Genomic DNA, 15395 nt, shown 5'->3' on the forward strand with positions numbered 1-15395 from the left:
CAGTTCTGATGCATCATACGTCTTTTTTTTTTTAAATTTAATTTAATTAATTTTTATACAGCAGATTCTTGTTCGTTATCTATTTTATACATATTAGTGTATATATGTCAATCAAAATCTCCCAATTCATCCCACCACCCCACCCCGCCGCTTTCCCCCATTGGTGTCCATACGTTTGTTCTTTGATGCATTATACTTCTGTAAGATGGTCTGCGGGTGATTGAGGGGAATGGTCACGGGGACGTAGAGCCACATGTCCTGCTTGAAAGGAAGGGCTTCTATTTCTGCAAGGCACGTTTACGTGTAAGAATAATGGAATTAGAAATTTAGAGCAGGAAGGAGGCTTTCATGTGATCTCCTTCAAACCTTTCATTTGAGGGATGGGAAACTAAGGCCCCAGGGAGGAGAGTCGTTCAGCCGGGTGGGAGCAGAAACAGGCCTAGATTCTGGCGGACTTCTGACTCCAGCGTTCTCCCGACTCCAGCGTTCTCCCCACCCCCTGGGGGCCTGGGGTGGGTGTAGGCTTGGAATACATAAACAACCTCTTCTCCCCGGGGAGTGGGCTGGGTGAGTGAAGCCACTGGGGAGAACTGGCTGCTCCAACCTTGGACCAAGCTCAGCTGGGTTGCCTCAGTCTGAGAATGGAGGTGAGTGAGGTGCTTCTCCTGCTTCTACCATCCCTTCCAGTGATGCCTAATCCTAAGGCCTTTTTTTTTTTTTTTTTAAAGGCATGGGAGATTTAAGGTTGCCTAATGGGACTGTTTTCAATAAAGATACAAAATAAAATACATCCAGAAGTAAATATATATAAGATGTGAAGTAAGGTGATTAGCACTGACCTGTATTTCACTGGATCACCCTGTTTCGCCTGCCGGTCTATTTCATTCTCATTTCCGAGGTGACTGTTTCACTAGGGAGGATATTGGTGTTGAGAGTGGGGACTTCTTGCTCAGGTGACACTGCTCCTCTCCAGATGTCTCTTGACTGACTGGCATTCTGCTTCTCCCCCCACCATACTGGGCTGTGGTAACTTCCTCTTATTTTACTTAGGGGAAGGCCTCCCGGATCTTGGTATCCAAACATAGAAATAAACACCTTCATTCTTTCCCACATAAAAGTTTGTGGTTTAAAGGCTAATGTTGTGTTCTACTGCAGCATTTCTACTTGATTTTGGAGCATTCTTTTTTTTTTTTTTTTTTTAACATCTTTATTGGAGTATAATTGCTTTACAATGGTGTGTTAGTTTCTGCTTTATATCAAAGTGAATCAGCTATACATATACATATATCCCCATATCTCCTCCCTCTTGCATCTCCCTCCCACCCTCCCTTGGAACATTCTTAATAATAGCTTTTCTCAGCCTTAGGGTCTCTACTTTCATTTTAGAGGGCTCAGTTTGTTAGTTGAGCTATTATGGGAAATGGCTTCTTTTTCCTCTTCTGGTGTCAGGGCTGCGGTTTAAGAACCACTTGAGAGGGGTTTAGAATTGACTAAGACCAGGGTCCAGCCTTTGCAGTCTTCCGTTTCTAAGAGTGGCAAAGGAGGGCTTTTGGCCAAAGTCATGGTTGACCTCCATGGAGAATTCCCCGCATTTTGAACCGTTATCACCAACGTCTTTTTTTTTTTTTTTCTCTTAGAATCTAGTAGGTATGAATCAGCTTTTATGTTCTCTAAGCCCTGTTCAAACTAAGAGGTTATATGTGGTAGTGGTTACAGCTTCTGGTTTCAGACTCATTAGAGTTGAAATCTGGGATAATCATTTGCTAACTGAGGTACTGTCAGCAGGGCACTTAACTCTCAAAGTCTGATTTATCCTTTATTCAGAGATAAAAAAAGGAACTGATAATCCTTGCCTCCCAGAATTGTTCATAGCATTAGTTGACACTTAATGAGCACTGATTATGTGCTAGGCATTGTGAAAAGAGTTTTTATGTGGCAGGGTCATTAATCTTTACAACAAACTTCTTTTTTTTTAATTTTTAAATTTTATTTTATTTATTTATTTATTTATTTTATTTATTTATTAAATTTATTTATTATTTATTTTTGGCTGCGTTGGGTCTTCACTGCTGCACGTGGGCTTTCTCTGGTTGCGTTGAGTGGGGGCTACTCTTCGTTGCAGTGTGTGGGCTTCTTATTGCGGTGGCTTCTCTTGTTGTGGAGCACGGACTCTAGGCACACGGGCTTCAGTAGTTGTGGCACTCAGGCTCAGTAGCCGTGGCTCGCGGGCTCTAGAGCGCAGGCTCAGTAGTTGTGGCGCACGGGCTTAGTTGGTCCGCGGCATGTGGGATCTTCCTGGAGCAGGGCTCGAACCCATGTCTCCTGCATTGGCAGGCGGATTCGTAACCACTGCGCCACCAGATAAGTCCCTATTTTATTGTTTTAATACAGCAGGTTCTTATTAGTTATCTATTTTATACATATTAGTGTATATATGTCAATCCCAATCTCCCAATTCATCCTACCACCACCACCACCACCACCCCCCGCCACTTTTACCCCCTTGGTGTCCATACGTTTGAATCCTTACAGCAAACTTCTGAAGCAGATTCTGCTTACATCTGGGAGAAAATGAGTTATCAAGACATCTATGGCTTTCCTAAACTCTTCAGCTCACAATCTTAACCACCCAGTAAATGTGTCCCAGATTTCTATAATATGGAATAGTTATTTAGGGCTTAGTGTGTGCCAGGCCTGGTTTCAAATACCATATGTGTATTAACAATCCTTGAGATAGGTATTGTTTTAATCCTCGCCTCCTTTTTTCTTTTCTTTTCTTTCCTTTTTTGTTTTTTTTTTTTTTTTAATAACAGAAGAAGGAACAGGCACAGAGCCTAAGTCAATTAGTAAATGATGGAGCCACGATTTGAACGAGGCAGCCTGGCTCTGGAATGGGTACTCTCCCTCAGCCACTCCTCTGTGAATGTAGGTAAAGGGCTTAGTCAGACCTTAATCAAGGGCAGCTCTTAATTGGCATTTTCATTTATTTTTCCCTAAGTAACCACTTCCTCCTCCCAGTCTCTGCGGAGGAGATGCTTTTAGTTCTGGAAATGATTCAACTTCGCTTAAGGTTTTGTGATTCTGCATACATTTCTGTTGTACTCTCTGTTATTTTTAAAAAGCTTATGGTAGGTCTCAGTGATCTTGACCTTGGGAATACAGAGATAGGCTTTAGGGAGTCTGTGAACTCCCTGAAAATGTGTGATTTCATACTCTTGTGCAAGAGTATATCATTCTGGGGGTGAGAATGCACAACTTACTTTAGATTCTTAAAGGGTCACCCATGGTAGAAAGAAAGGTTAGTAATGACTATTCTAGTCCAATAATCTCGTTTTACAAATGAGGCAGCCGAGGCCCAGTGGAGAGGCAGCATAGTTTAATCTGAACTATGCAGCTAATTAGAAGTAGAAAGGGGACTAAAACTCAGGTCTCCTGACTTCCAGCCTCATATTCTTTCCATCACACCCCAATACCTCCTTTTGGAATGAGTGGTGCCAGGTGAATAAATTATGAAATGCCAAAAGACGCCCGACTCGCCCACTAGGCTTCCCCACTGTTGGGAGAGACCAGCGAAGCTTCCTGGAAGCGCTATCAAAATATATCATCCTTGGCATGCCATTTTGTTAGCTCAACCACTCTACAGTGATTTAGGATGGGAATCTACAATGCTGAAAAATACAAGCCAAGAGGATAAAATTTGGGGAAAAGACTTGGAAAGAGTCAGAAAATGCATTGGTTGAGGCACAAGGAGGCCATTTAGGCCTCTTGGTAGAATTATAGTGTTGGAAAGTTTTTGCTGAGAGATTTGTAAATTCAAGCAAAATTCCAGTAAGTCTGAGATTAAGGGTAGGGTGTGAATCACTGGGAAGCCAGGCCACCTCTTAGCCAAAGCTTGACGCCCCAGTGACTAAATAGGACTAATATTTAGTCTTATTAGAAAGGTTTAGTCCTAAACCTCATTAGTATCAGGTAAGTGTGGATTAAAAGCAACCATGGTGGGACTTCCCTGGTGGTGCAGAAGTTAAGACTCTGCACTTCCAGTGCAGGGGCCTGGGTTTGATCCCTGGTTAGGGAACTAGATCCTGCATGCCACAACTAAAGATCCCGCACGTGGCAGTAAAGATCCCGTGTGCCGCAACTAAGACCTGGCTCAGCCAAATAAATTTTATAATTTTTTTAAAAAAAGAAAGGAAAAAAGCAACCATGGTGAGGGCGTGGGAAAATAGATTGTCACCATATACTTCTCTGGGGAGTGTAAATTGGTACAGCTTTTTGGAAAGGCACTGTGGCAGTATTTATAACATTTAAAACTTTGCCTACTTTCTGATGTATCAGTTCCCCTTCTAGGACTTTATCCCTCAGAAATACTTGCCTCCTTGAACAAAGGAGGAAATTGCTATAAATGAGCTGATATGGAGAATGTCTATTATATATTAAGTAATGAAAACAAAGTACAGAGCAGTAGGTATATTATGATCTCATTTTTTTGGGGAAAAAATAGTCTGTAAGGATATACCCCTAATCTGTAGACAGTGATTATGTTTGGGCAGTGGAATTGAAAGGGGTTGGTAGTATGGAGGATTTCATCAGTAGATTCCTATTTTTAAAAATCTTTTAAATTTTGAAATGATTTTAACCTTACAGAACAATGAACAAAAGTAATAAATCTTTTATTTTTAAAAATAATGAGTATATAGTACTGAAAATAAAAAAACATTTCTTAAGAATGCTTTTGATAAAAAAAAGGACATAATATGACATAAATGCCTGGGTAGGGTATGGTTTCCCATGCGTGGAGGACCCAGTCCTCTGGATTTCCAGGCAAGCTGTCCTCTCCCCAGCTGCCCTTTCTGCTACTCATTCCAAAGATGTGCCCCAGCCCCCACTCCTGAAGGCAGGAGTTGTATGTAGCAAGGAAGTTGCTCAGTTCAGAAGTACATTGGCCCTAGATTACGTAGTCTTTAAGCATTTAAAAAAATATCAGCATTCATCTCTCAATTTAGTTTTTGTTTCCTGGGTATAGCGCAAAACTAGTTCTGTTACCCTTTCATGGTATTTTCTCAGCATCCCCCCTCCACCCCGACCCCAGTAAATGTCTAACCTGGGCTTTCTGACTTTGAGAGTCCAGATTGCATATTATCCACCTATGCAGTTAAAAACTGCACTCAAGAAATCTGTTCTCTTGAGAACATATTCTCCTGCAGAAGAGAATATAAGGGAAGTATATTCTCTCTTACTCAACAAATCTGGCTCATTAATAGTGGAAATTATAATGAACTACATATGTAGATATCTTTGATGTCCGCCGTCCCCCCCCTCCCCCCCCGACAGCCTGGATACCCTTAGGAAGATAAGAAAAGGAAATCTCGAACCCCTTTCGGATTCAGACTGGAAATTCCTAATTAAATTCCTAATAGCTGATGCCCTCCTTTAGGGAGTGCTGGATTCCTGGAGATGGAAAAACAGAAAGAGGGAAAGGGGGAGGGGAATAAAAGGGGGCACCAGAGGGCAAGACAGACTTCATCTAGTCCTAGTTCTGTGTCCAGGCATGTGATAAAGCTTTCTGACTTGTTTCCAGGAAAATTTTTTTTATATGTTTGGCATGATGGCAGGTTTAGGAAAGAGATGGGGACCGACACCTATGCAGAATTCACCACACACTGTGCACGGCCTTGGGCACTTTGATTTACATTATGTCATTGACCCCTGTGAAATAGGAATTATTATAGCCATCTTATACTGTTCAGAGATATTTCATGACTTGACCAAGTGGATAAGGCAGGAATTGAACCCACAGCTGCTTCCATGCCTGATTTTTATTTTTCTTCAGTGCTCTATTTTAAAATTCCCACCATTGTGTTTACTTTTAGGGCCAAGATGGCATGCTCTCTGACAAAACGATTAGGGGAAATTTTTGAAAGCCATACTGGGTGCATTATTAGCTATAGGACTCTGAGGTTTCCATTTCTGATCCTCAGACATTCTCCATGCAGATTATAAAAGGCTGTAATTTGGAGGCTGCGTTATCATAAAGATTTTCAGTGATATCATAGGCCGCCAGGGTTTTGTCCTAATTATTTACGAACCGTGAGGTAGATTTAACACTTCAGAGCATTTTAGCTTTGAAATCAGTGGTGCAAAGTTATTTTCTTCTCCTTTTTTCCACCCTCCTTTCCCACTTACCATCGCAGGTGTGCATTTTCCTTCTTTGTGCCTTTTTATGCTTCCCTGATTCCACTGAGGCTCCTGCAGCATTTGGCCAAAGTTCCCTGGACATCAGAGAAAACATGGAAGGACACACGCAACTCAAGCCTCGGGGGCCCAGAACCTTAAAGGGCTGTCATCAGTGTAGGGCACCTGTCCCTGCTGAACCAAGCAAGCTGGGGTGGATGTCCCTTCAGTCTTTTCAATGCATTCCTCTGGTGCTTAGATGTTAAATAGTAAAATTAGACTATCTTTAACTAGTTTTGGAGAAGAAAGACACATTCTTTTCTAACCTAGGTGTCCTCTGGGGGCCTGCCAGTCCTTGTTCCTTAGAGAACCAATTAACCTTTGTGAGAACCCACGAGCCCATGGCCCAGGGAATTCCAAAGGCCTCCCAGGTTTGCTGCTGATTCCCTGGGCTGTGCGTTGGGGGAGGGCTCACGTGTTCTTCCTGGTTTACCTTGGTGACAGCCCTGACATGTTGATGGAGAAATCCACCCCACCACGTGCTTTGCTGGTTCAGAAGACTTTACTAAGCTAGTGGAGCAGTCACCTTGCGGGGCTCCTGACCTTCCACTTTCTCCTGGGTCCCTCTCTCGGTCTCTCAGCCCTGCCCCTCCCTCTCCCCCCTTTCCCATGAGCTCCAGGGTCTTTTCTCTTTATTTTGATGACTATGGATGCTCCCCAGTTCCTCTCAGACTTACAAACCCAAATGGTTACAAGTGCGGAACAGAGCAGGGGGCATTGTACGTAGGGAACCTATGCTTCTTAGAAATTATAAACACAATACACAGGAAGGAGGTTTCTATTACTGATAATTATCCTCCCCTTTGTCACTGACACAGCGGCTCTGTTTGCTGTAGAGTGGCATTTGGGACAGCTGAGGAGAATGCAGGTGTTCCCACAGCCCTGGGTTCTGGTGTCTCAGAGTGGGAGACGTGGAGCCTTTCAGTGGGCTATCTCTGGGTGATCAGACCCCGAGAATCGGGACTCCTTCTGCCCAGGTGCACGTGAAAATTCCTACACCAGGAAATCAACTTAACCTTTTACAGGGAGGCACAGACTGGTTGCTGGCTTTTTGTAGCCAGCTCATTTCCCTGACGGTTGGGAGATCTTGAAAAAATGTGACCTCCGTTTTGAGAACTTTGCCAAACTGAGTCTGTGGACAGATACGAGTCAGATGCCTTGGATTGCAGTCAGTGCTTCGGGCAGATAGTTTAAGGAATAATAAGTTTGGCATTTTACTCACTTTTAAAAGGACTTTCTCTATGTCTTATCTCAGCCTTCTTTGGTCAAGGCCAGGCATTGGACACCCGTGGGTAAGTATGTGCCGCAGGGAATGGCCAAGGTGTGTGCTTCACCACATGGGCTGTTTTATCAGAGCATATGGATTTAAAATATTCTGTTCCTGTGAATATTACTGTCCCACCTGACAAATCAGATACTTGAAGGTGACATTTTAAAAAAGGCACATTTTTAAAAGGCACAGTGCTCTGTGATCATCAGGAAGAGACCTCAGCATTTCCCCCTTCAAGGGTCTTAGAAAAATCTAGACAATAATGAGCAGTGACAGTAGCTGACACAGTGAGCTTCAGGTGCGTACCTCCACATTCGCTCATGTGATCTTTACAGTGTATCCATGAAGCAGGCTCTTATCCTCATTTTACAGATGAGGAAGCTAAGGCACAGAGACGTGAAAGAATTTCCCTGGGCAAGGGGCAGAATAAGAATTCGCAGCCAGGCTTTTTGGCATTCACTGTGCCCTTCCTACTCCTGTTAGGGGGACACTCCTTGCTCAAAAGTGAAATCTCCCTTCTTGCTGGTCCCTCAGATGACTTGCCAGTTCTTCCTATCTGGACTGATGTCACTTTGGGGAGAGTTGACTTGACCAGTAGATCACTACCCCTGGTGCTGCTGTCTTCCCATGTAATTGAACTTGCCTCCCCAGTGGCAGTTCTTTGTGACAGAGGTGGCGAGCTTGGTGGGAAGACTATTTCCAGTGTGTTGCAATGATTTCCTTTTTGAAAGAGAATTTATCACTCAGTTTAAAAGGGGAACATTTAATGCTGACTTTTGTCTCCAATTTGCATGCCTGTACCCTTTTCTTATCTCAACCCCAAACTGTTCTCCAGGTGCCTGAAGACTGTTCCGTGTGGATGTCCATCATCATCCTAGCTTGTTCCTAACTGAACTCAGCTTCTTTCTCTCTTACCTCCAAAAACAGACCTCCTTTCCAACTTCCCCATTGCTTATGACCCCAGTCACCCGGCTGGTGAGTCACCCTTGACTCCCTTTCTTCCATCATGCTCTGTCTTCAAGTTATTCTTGTTACGTACATCTTTTTTTTTTTTTTTTAAGGTTTCACATTATTTATTTATTTATTTATTTATGGCTGTGTTGGGTCCTCGTTTCTGTGCGAGGGCTTTCTCTAGTTGTGGCAAGCGGGGGCCACTCTTCATCACGGTGCGCGGGCCTCTTACTAGCGCGGCCTCTCTTGTTGCGGAGCACAGGCTCCAGACACGCAGGCTCAGTAATTGTGGCTCACGGGCTTAGTTGCTCCGCGGCATGTGGGATCTTCCCAGACCAGGGTTCGAACCCGTGTGCCCTGCATTAGCAGGCAGATTCTCAACCACTGCGTCACCAGGGAAGCCCACGTACATCTTTTTTAATAAACTTGATTTTTTTTTCTTGGCTGCACAGCTTGTGGGATCTTAGTTGCCTGACCAGGGATTGAACTGGGCACCCCCTGCAGTGGAAGCACAGAGTCCTAACCACTGGACCACCAGGGAAGTCCCTAATAGACTTGATTTTTTTGGTTGTTGTTGTTATTTATTTATTTATTTTTAAATGACCATTTCGTATTTATTTATTTTTGGCTGCGTTGGGTCTTTGTTGCTGTGCGTGGGCCTCTCATTGCGGTGGCTTCTCTTGTTGTGGAGCATGGGCTCTAGGCGCACGGGCTTCAGTAGTTGTGGCATGTGGGCTCAGTGGTTGCAGCCCGTGGGCTCTAGAGCACAGGGTCAGTAGTTGTGGCACACAGGCTTAGCTGTTCCGCTACATGTGGGATCTTCCCAGACCAGGGCTCGAACCCAAGTCCCCTGCACTGGCAGGCGGATTCTTAACCACTGCGCCACCAGGGAAGTCCCTAGACTTGATTTTTAAGAGCAGTTTTAGGTTCACAGCAAAACTGAGGGAAAGTACAGAGACAGCCTATGTCCTGCCTGCCTCCCCTCTCCCATTATCAACCTCAGCATCAGAGTGTACATATGTCATTACAATGAACCTGTATTGACACGTCATTGTCACCCAAAGTCCACACTTTACATTGAGGTTCATTTAACTCATAGTGTTGTACACTCTGGATTTTGACAAGTATATGATGTGTCCACCATTATAGTATCACATGGAACGATTTCACTGCCCCCCAAATCCTCTGGGCTCTGCTTCTTGTTATTTTCAAATGCGCTTGGCCATCCCCTCTCCCACCTTGAGTTCATGATCTCTTCTGCTGGCCGGTGCATTCCAGCAGCCCTGTGATGAAGCTCACGGCCTATCAATCCATCCTCCACCCCATCCCCAGATGAGTCGTCACCATCGTGGCAGGTTTCCGTGTACTACGTCCCTGCCTTCTAGCAGAAGTCAGCATTCCTCCTCTCATCATTCAGGACTTCCCCATCCTAGGATGCCCACTGAAGCTCTTCCAGACTTACCTCCTTGTGATATTCTGCCAACACAGTCCCTTCACTCTTGGTTGACTGGACCCCTAGGTCTACTGAAAGTGGTGCTCCTGCTGCTGCTTTTGTTTATTTTTTATTTTAGGCCATGTGGCTTGCGGGATCTTAGTTCCCCAACCAGGGATCGAACCCGTGCCCCCTGCAATGGAAGCTCGGAGTCCTAACCACCAGACCGCCAGGGAAGTCCCATGTGGTGCTGCTTCTTAATCACCCCAAGCTGGTCCTGTTTTCTCTGCTTGTCCTCATGCAAGCATCGAGGCCTCATCAAGTGCTACGTTCTTCGTGAAGCTTCTCTCTCTCCACTGTCCTCCTTCCTGTAATCCTGTTACCAGTGCTATTTTTTTTGGCACATACAGTGAACTCTGCATTAGAAGCAAACTGTTTCATGTCTGTGTCTGGACATCTTTAGGTCTTAGAACTCAGGGAGTGTGACCTAACCCTCGCCAGGACCAATCCTAGAACCATCACACAGTGGGCTCTCAGTGATTGCTCATTGAAGTGGATTGTTGTTGTCCTCTAGTTATTCTTGGGGGTCCTCCTTTGTAGCTAATGACCCTAAAGAGGTCATATGAAGGCACTACACTTCTCTCAATATTACCTCCTTTCTGAGGATGAAAAAGTCATTTCCAGATGTTTGGTTGTTGGCTTTCCCAGTTCATGTATAGACAGAACTCTGCCCCCAACCTGACATCCCTAAAGCGTTTGAGACATTAATAACTCAATTTACTGGTTGATATTCTCCACTCATTGCTATCTTTTAAGCATTTACCTCTAAGCATGTAGCTTGGATGCCATATTAGATGTAGGCAGGTACCGTGTGGTACCTAGCTGGGTTTGGACCCTGGCTCCTTCACTTACTAGCTGCATGACCTTGGACGCTGTTTCCTTATTTGTAAAATTGGGGTAATAAGACTTGCCTGTGGGGCTATCTTGAGGATGAGATGAGATCTTTCATGTTATAGTCTTTGTACAGTGTCTGGCCCCATAGTTAACAATCAGTTATTTTTCGTTGGGTTGCTGTTTTTGATTATGAATGGTGTGACTTTAACATCATTCTCCAGTCTCATCCTCCACAGTCTAGTGGAGTTAGGTCAGGAGGAAAGAGAGAAAACAATAGAGGAAGGCACATGGCCTTCAAGACATTCCATCCTGGACTGTTGCTGGATAAATGCTTTCTTTTCTCCCAAGATGAATGAGTAACCATGAGCAGAGGTGGGCTGCGGGAGGGGCCGGGAACGTGTTCTCTGTCCATCCTCCGAGCCCACGTGGTTGGACTGCTTAGAAACTTGATGGTGATGCAGAAATGGAGAGAATTAGCTGGGACTAATTCAGTCAAACTTAATTGACCCTATTTTAAAAAAAATTTTTAAATTAAATTTAATTTTTTTATACAGCAGCTTCTTATTCGTCATCAATTTTATGCACATCAGTGTATATATGTGAATCCCAATCGCCCAATTCATCATACCACCACCCCCACCACCCTGCCGCTTTCCCCGCTTGGTGTCCATACGCTTGTTCACTACATCTGTGTCTCTATTTCTGCCCTGCAAACCAGTTCATCTGAACCATTTTTCTAGGTTCCACATATATGCGTTAATATACGATATTTTTCTCTTTCTGACTTATTTCACTCTGTCTGACAGTCTCTAGATCCATCCACATCTCAACAAATGACCCAATTTTGTTCCTTTTTATGACTGAGTAATATTCCACTGTATACATGTACCACATCTTCTTTATCCATTCGTCTGTCGATGGGCATTTAGGTTGCTTCCATGACCTGGCTATTGTAAATAGTGCTGCAATGAACATTGGGGTGCATGTGTCTTTTTGAATTATGGTTTTCTCTGGGTATATGCCCAGCAGTGGGATTGCTGGATCATATGGTAATTCTATTTTTAGTTTTTAAAGGAACTTCCATACTGTTTTCCATGGTGGCTGTATCAATTTACTTTCCCACCAACAGTGCAACAGGGTTCCCTTTTCTCCACACCCTCTCCAGCATTTGTTGTTTGTAGATTTTCTGATGATGCCCATTCTAACTGGTGTGAGGTGATACCTCATTGTAGTTTTGATTTGCATTTCTCTAATAATTAGTGATGTTGAGCAGCTTTTCATGTGCTTCTTGGCCATCTGTATGTCTTCTTTGGAGAAATGTCTATTTAGGTCTTCTGCCCATTTTTGGATTGGGTTGTTTGTTTTTTTAATATTCAGCTGCATGAGCTGTTTATATATTTTGGAGATTAATCCTTTGTTGATTGATTCATTTGCAAATATTTTCTCCCATTCTGAGGGCTGTCTTTTTGTCTTGTTTATGGTTTCCTTGGCTGTGCAAAAGCTTTGAAGTTTCATTAGGTCCCATTTGTTTATTTTTGTTTTTATTTCCATGACTCTAGGAGGTGGATTAAAAAAGATCTTGTTGTGATTTATGTGAAAGAGTGTTCTTCCTATGTTTTCCTCTAAGGGTTTTATAGTGTCCGGTCTTACATTTAGGTCTCTAATCCATTTTGAGTTTATTTTTGTGTATGGTGTTAGGGAGTGTTCTAATTTCATTCTTTTACATGTAGCTGTCTAGTTTCCCCAGTACCACTTATCGAAGAGACTGTCTTTTCTCCATTGTATATCCTTGCCTCCTTTGTCATAGATTAGTTGACCATATGTGCGTGGGTTTCTCTTTGGGCTTTCTATCTTGTTCCATTGATCTATGTTTCTGTTTTTGTGCCAGTACCATATTGTCTAGATTACTGTAGCTTTATAGTATAGTCTGAAGTCAGGGAGTCTGATTCCTCCAGCTCCGTTTTTTCCCCTCAAGACTGCTTTGCCTATTCGGGGTCTTTTGTGTCTCCCTACAAATTTTAAGGTTTTTTGTTCTAGTTCCGTAAAAAATGCCATTGGGAATTTGATAGGGATTGCACTGAATCTGTAGATTGCTTTGGGTAGTATAGTCATTTTCACAATATTGATTCTTCCAATCCAAGAACATGGTATATCTCTCCATCTGTTGGTATCACCTTTAATTTCTTTCATCAGTGTCTTATAGTTTTCTGCATACAGGTCTTTCGTCTCCCTAGGTAGGTTTATTCCTAGGTATTTTATTCTTTTTGTTGCAATGGTAAATGGGAGTGTTTCCTTAATTTCTCTTTCAGATTTTTCATCATTAGTGTATAGGAACGCAAGAGTTTTCTGTGCATTAATTTTATATCCTACAACTTTACCAAATTCATTGATTAGCTCTAGTAGTTTTCTGGTGGCATCTTTAGGATTCTTTATATATAGTATCATGTCATCTGCAAACAGTGACAGTTTTACTTCTTCTTTTCCAATTTGTATTCCTTTTATTTCTTTTTCTTCTCTGATTGCTGTGGCTAGGACTTCCAAAACTATGTTGAATAATAGTGGTGAGAGTGGACATTCTTGTCTTGTTCCTGATCTTAGAGGAAATGCTTTCAGTTTTCACCATTGAGAATGATGTTGGCTGTGGATTTGTCATATATGGCCTTTATTATGTTGAAGTAAGTTCCCTCCATGCCTGCTTTCTGGAGGGTTTTTTATCATAAATGGGTGTTGAATTTTGTGAAAGGCTTTTTCTGCATCTATTGAGATGATCATATGGTTTTTATTCTTCAATTTGTTAATATGGTGTATCACATTGATTGATTTGCGTATATTGAAGAATCCTTGCATTCCTGGGATAAATCCCACTTGATCATGGTGTATGATCCTGTTAATGTGTTGTTGGATTCTGTTTGCTAGTATTTTGTTGAGGATTTTTGCATCTATATTCATCAGTGATATTGGTCTGTAATTTTCTTTTTTTGTAGTATCTTTGTCTGGTTTTGGTATCAGGGTGATGGTGGCCTCATAGAATGAGTTTGGGAGTGTTCCTTCCTCTGCAATTTTGAGTTTGAGAAGAGTTTGAGAAGGATGTGTGTTAGCTGTTCTCTAAAAGTTTGATAGAATTCACCTGTGAAGCCATCTGGTCCTGGACTTTTGTTTGTTGGAAGATTTTTAATCACAGTTTCAATTTCCTTACTTGTGATTGGTCTGTTCATATTTTCTGTTTCTTCCTGATTCAGTCTTGGAAGTTTATACCTTTCTAAGAATTTGTCCATTTCTTCCAAGTTGTCAATTTTATTGGCATAGAGTTGCTTGTAGTAGTCTCTTAGGATGCTTTGTATTTCTGCGGCGTCTGTTGTAACTTCTCCTTTTTCATTTCTAATTTTATTGATTTGAGTCGTCTCCCTCTTTTTCTTGATGAGTCTGGCTAATGCTTTATTAATTTTGTTTATCTTCTCAAAGAACCAGCTTTTAGTTTTATTGATCTTTGCTATTGTTTTCTTTGTTTCTATTTCATTTATTTCTGCTCTGATCTTTATGATTTCTTTCCTTCTGCTAACTTTGGGTTTTGTTTGTTCTTCTTTCTTTAGTTCCTTTAGGTGTAAGGTTAAATTGTTTATTTGAGATTTTTCTTGTTTCTTGAGGTAGGCATGTATAGCTGTAAACTTCCCTCTTAGAACTGCTTTTGCTGCATCCATAGGTTTTGGATCATCGTGTTTTCATTGCCATTTGTCTCTAGGTATTTTTTCTTTTTTTAATTAACTAATTTATTAATTAATTTATTTTTGGCTGTGTTGGGTCTCCGTTTCTGTGCGAGGGCTTTCTCTAGTTGTGGCGAGCGGGGGCCACTCTTCATCGCGGTGCGCGGGCCTCTCACTATCGCGGCCTCTCTTGTTGCGGAGCACAGGCTCCAGACACGCAGGCTCAGTAGTTGTGGCTCACGGGCCTAGTTGCTCCGCGGCATGTGGGATCTTCCCAGACCAGGGCTCGAACCCACGTCCCCTGCATTGGCAGGCAGATTCTCAACGACTGCGCCACCAGGGAAGCCCTCTAAGTATTTTTTTGATTTCCTCTTTGATTTCTTCAGTGATCTCTTGGTTATTTAGTAACGTATTGTTTAGCCTCCATGTGTTTGTGTTTTTTATGTTTTCTTCCCTGTAATTCATTTCTGATCTCATAGCGTTGTAGTCAGAAAAGATGCTTGATATGATTTCAGTTTTCTTAAATTTACTGAGGCTTGATTTGTGACCCAAGATGTGATCTATCCTGGAGAATGTTCCGTGCGCACTTGAGAAGAAAGTGTAATCTGCTGTTTTTGGATGGAATGTCCTATAAATATCAATTAAATCTATCTCGTCTATTGTGTCATTTAAAGCTTCTGTTTCCTTATTTATTTTCATTTTGGATGATCTGTCCATTGGTGTAAGTGAGGTGTTAAAGTCCCCCACTATTATTGTGTTACTGTTGATTTCCGCTTTTATAGCTGTTAGCAGTTGCCTTATGTATTGAGGTGCTCCTATGTTGGGTGCATATATATTTATAATTGTTATAACTTCTTCTTGGATTGATCCCTTGATCATTATGTAGTGTCATTCCTTGTCTCTTGTAGCATTCTTT

General features: G+C 42.4%; 1 protein-coding gene across 3 annotated transcripts in view; it reads left to right on the top strand.

Moving 5' to 3' along the window:
- The window catches only part of SNX10 (sorting nexin 10), a 73946-nt gene that overhangs the window by 693 nt on the left and 57858 nt on the right, over positions 1 to 15395 (top strand). Inside the window, exon 1 of one of the 3 annotated variants that reach the window (XM_068549184.1) lies at positions 572 to 647. The exons of the other annotated variants lie outside the window; for them this stretch is intronic. The gene's annotated coding sequence lies outside the window, so the exon portion shown is untranslated. Of the gene's footprint in view, positions 1 to 571; positions 648 to 15395 lie in introns of those variants that run through there. 3 annotated transcript variants of the gene reach the window in all.

This window comes from Eschrichtius robustus, chromosome 8 (genome assembly GCF_028021215.1).
Source record: "Eschrichtius robustus isolate mEscRob2 chromosome 8, mEscRob2.pri, whole genome shotgun sequence".
In the NCBI taxonomy this organism is placed as follows: Eukaryota; Metazoa; Chordata; class Mammalia; order Artiodactyla; family Eschrichtiidae; genus Eschrichtius; species Eschrichtius robustus.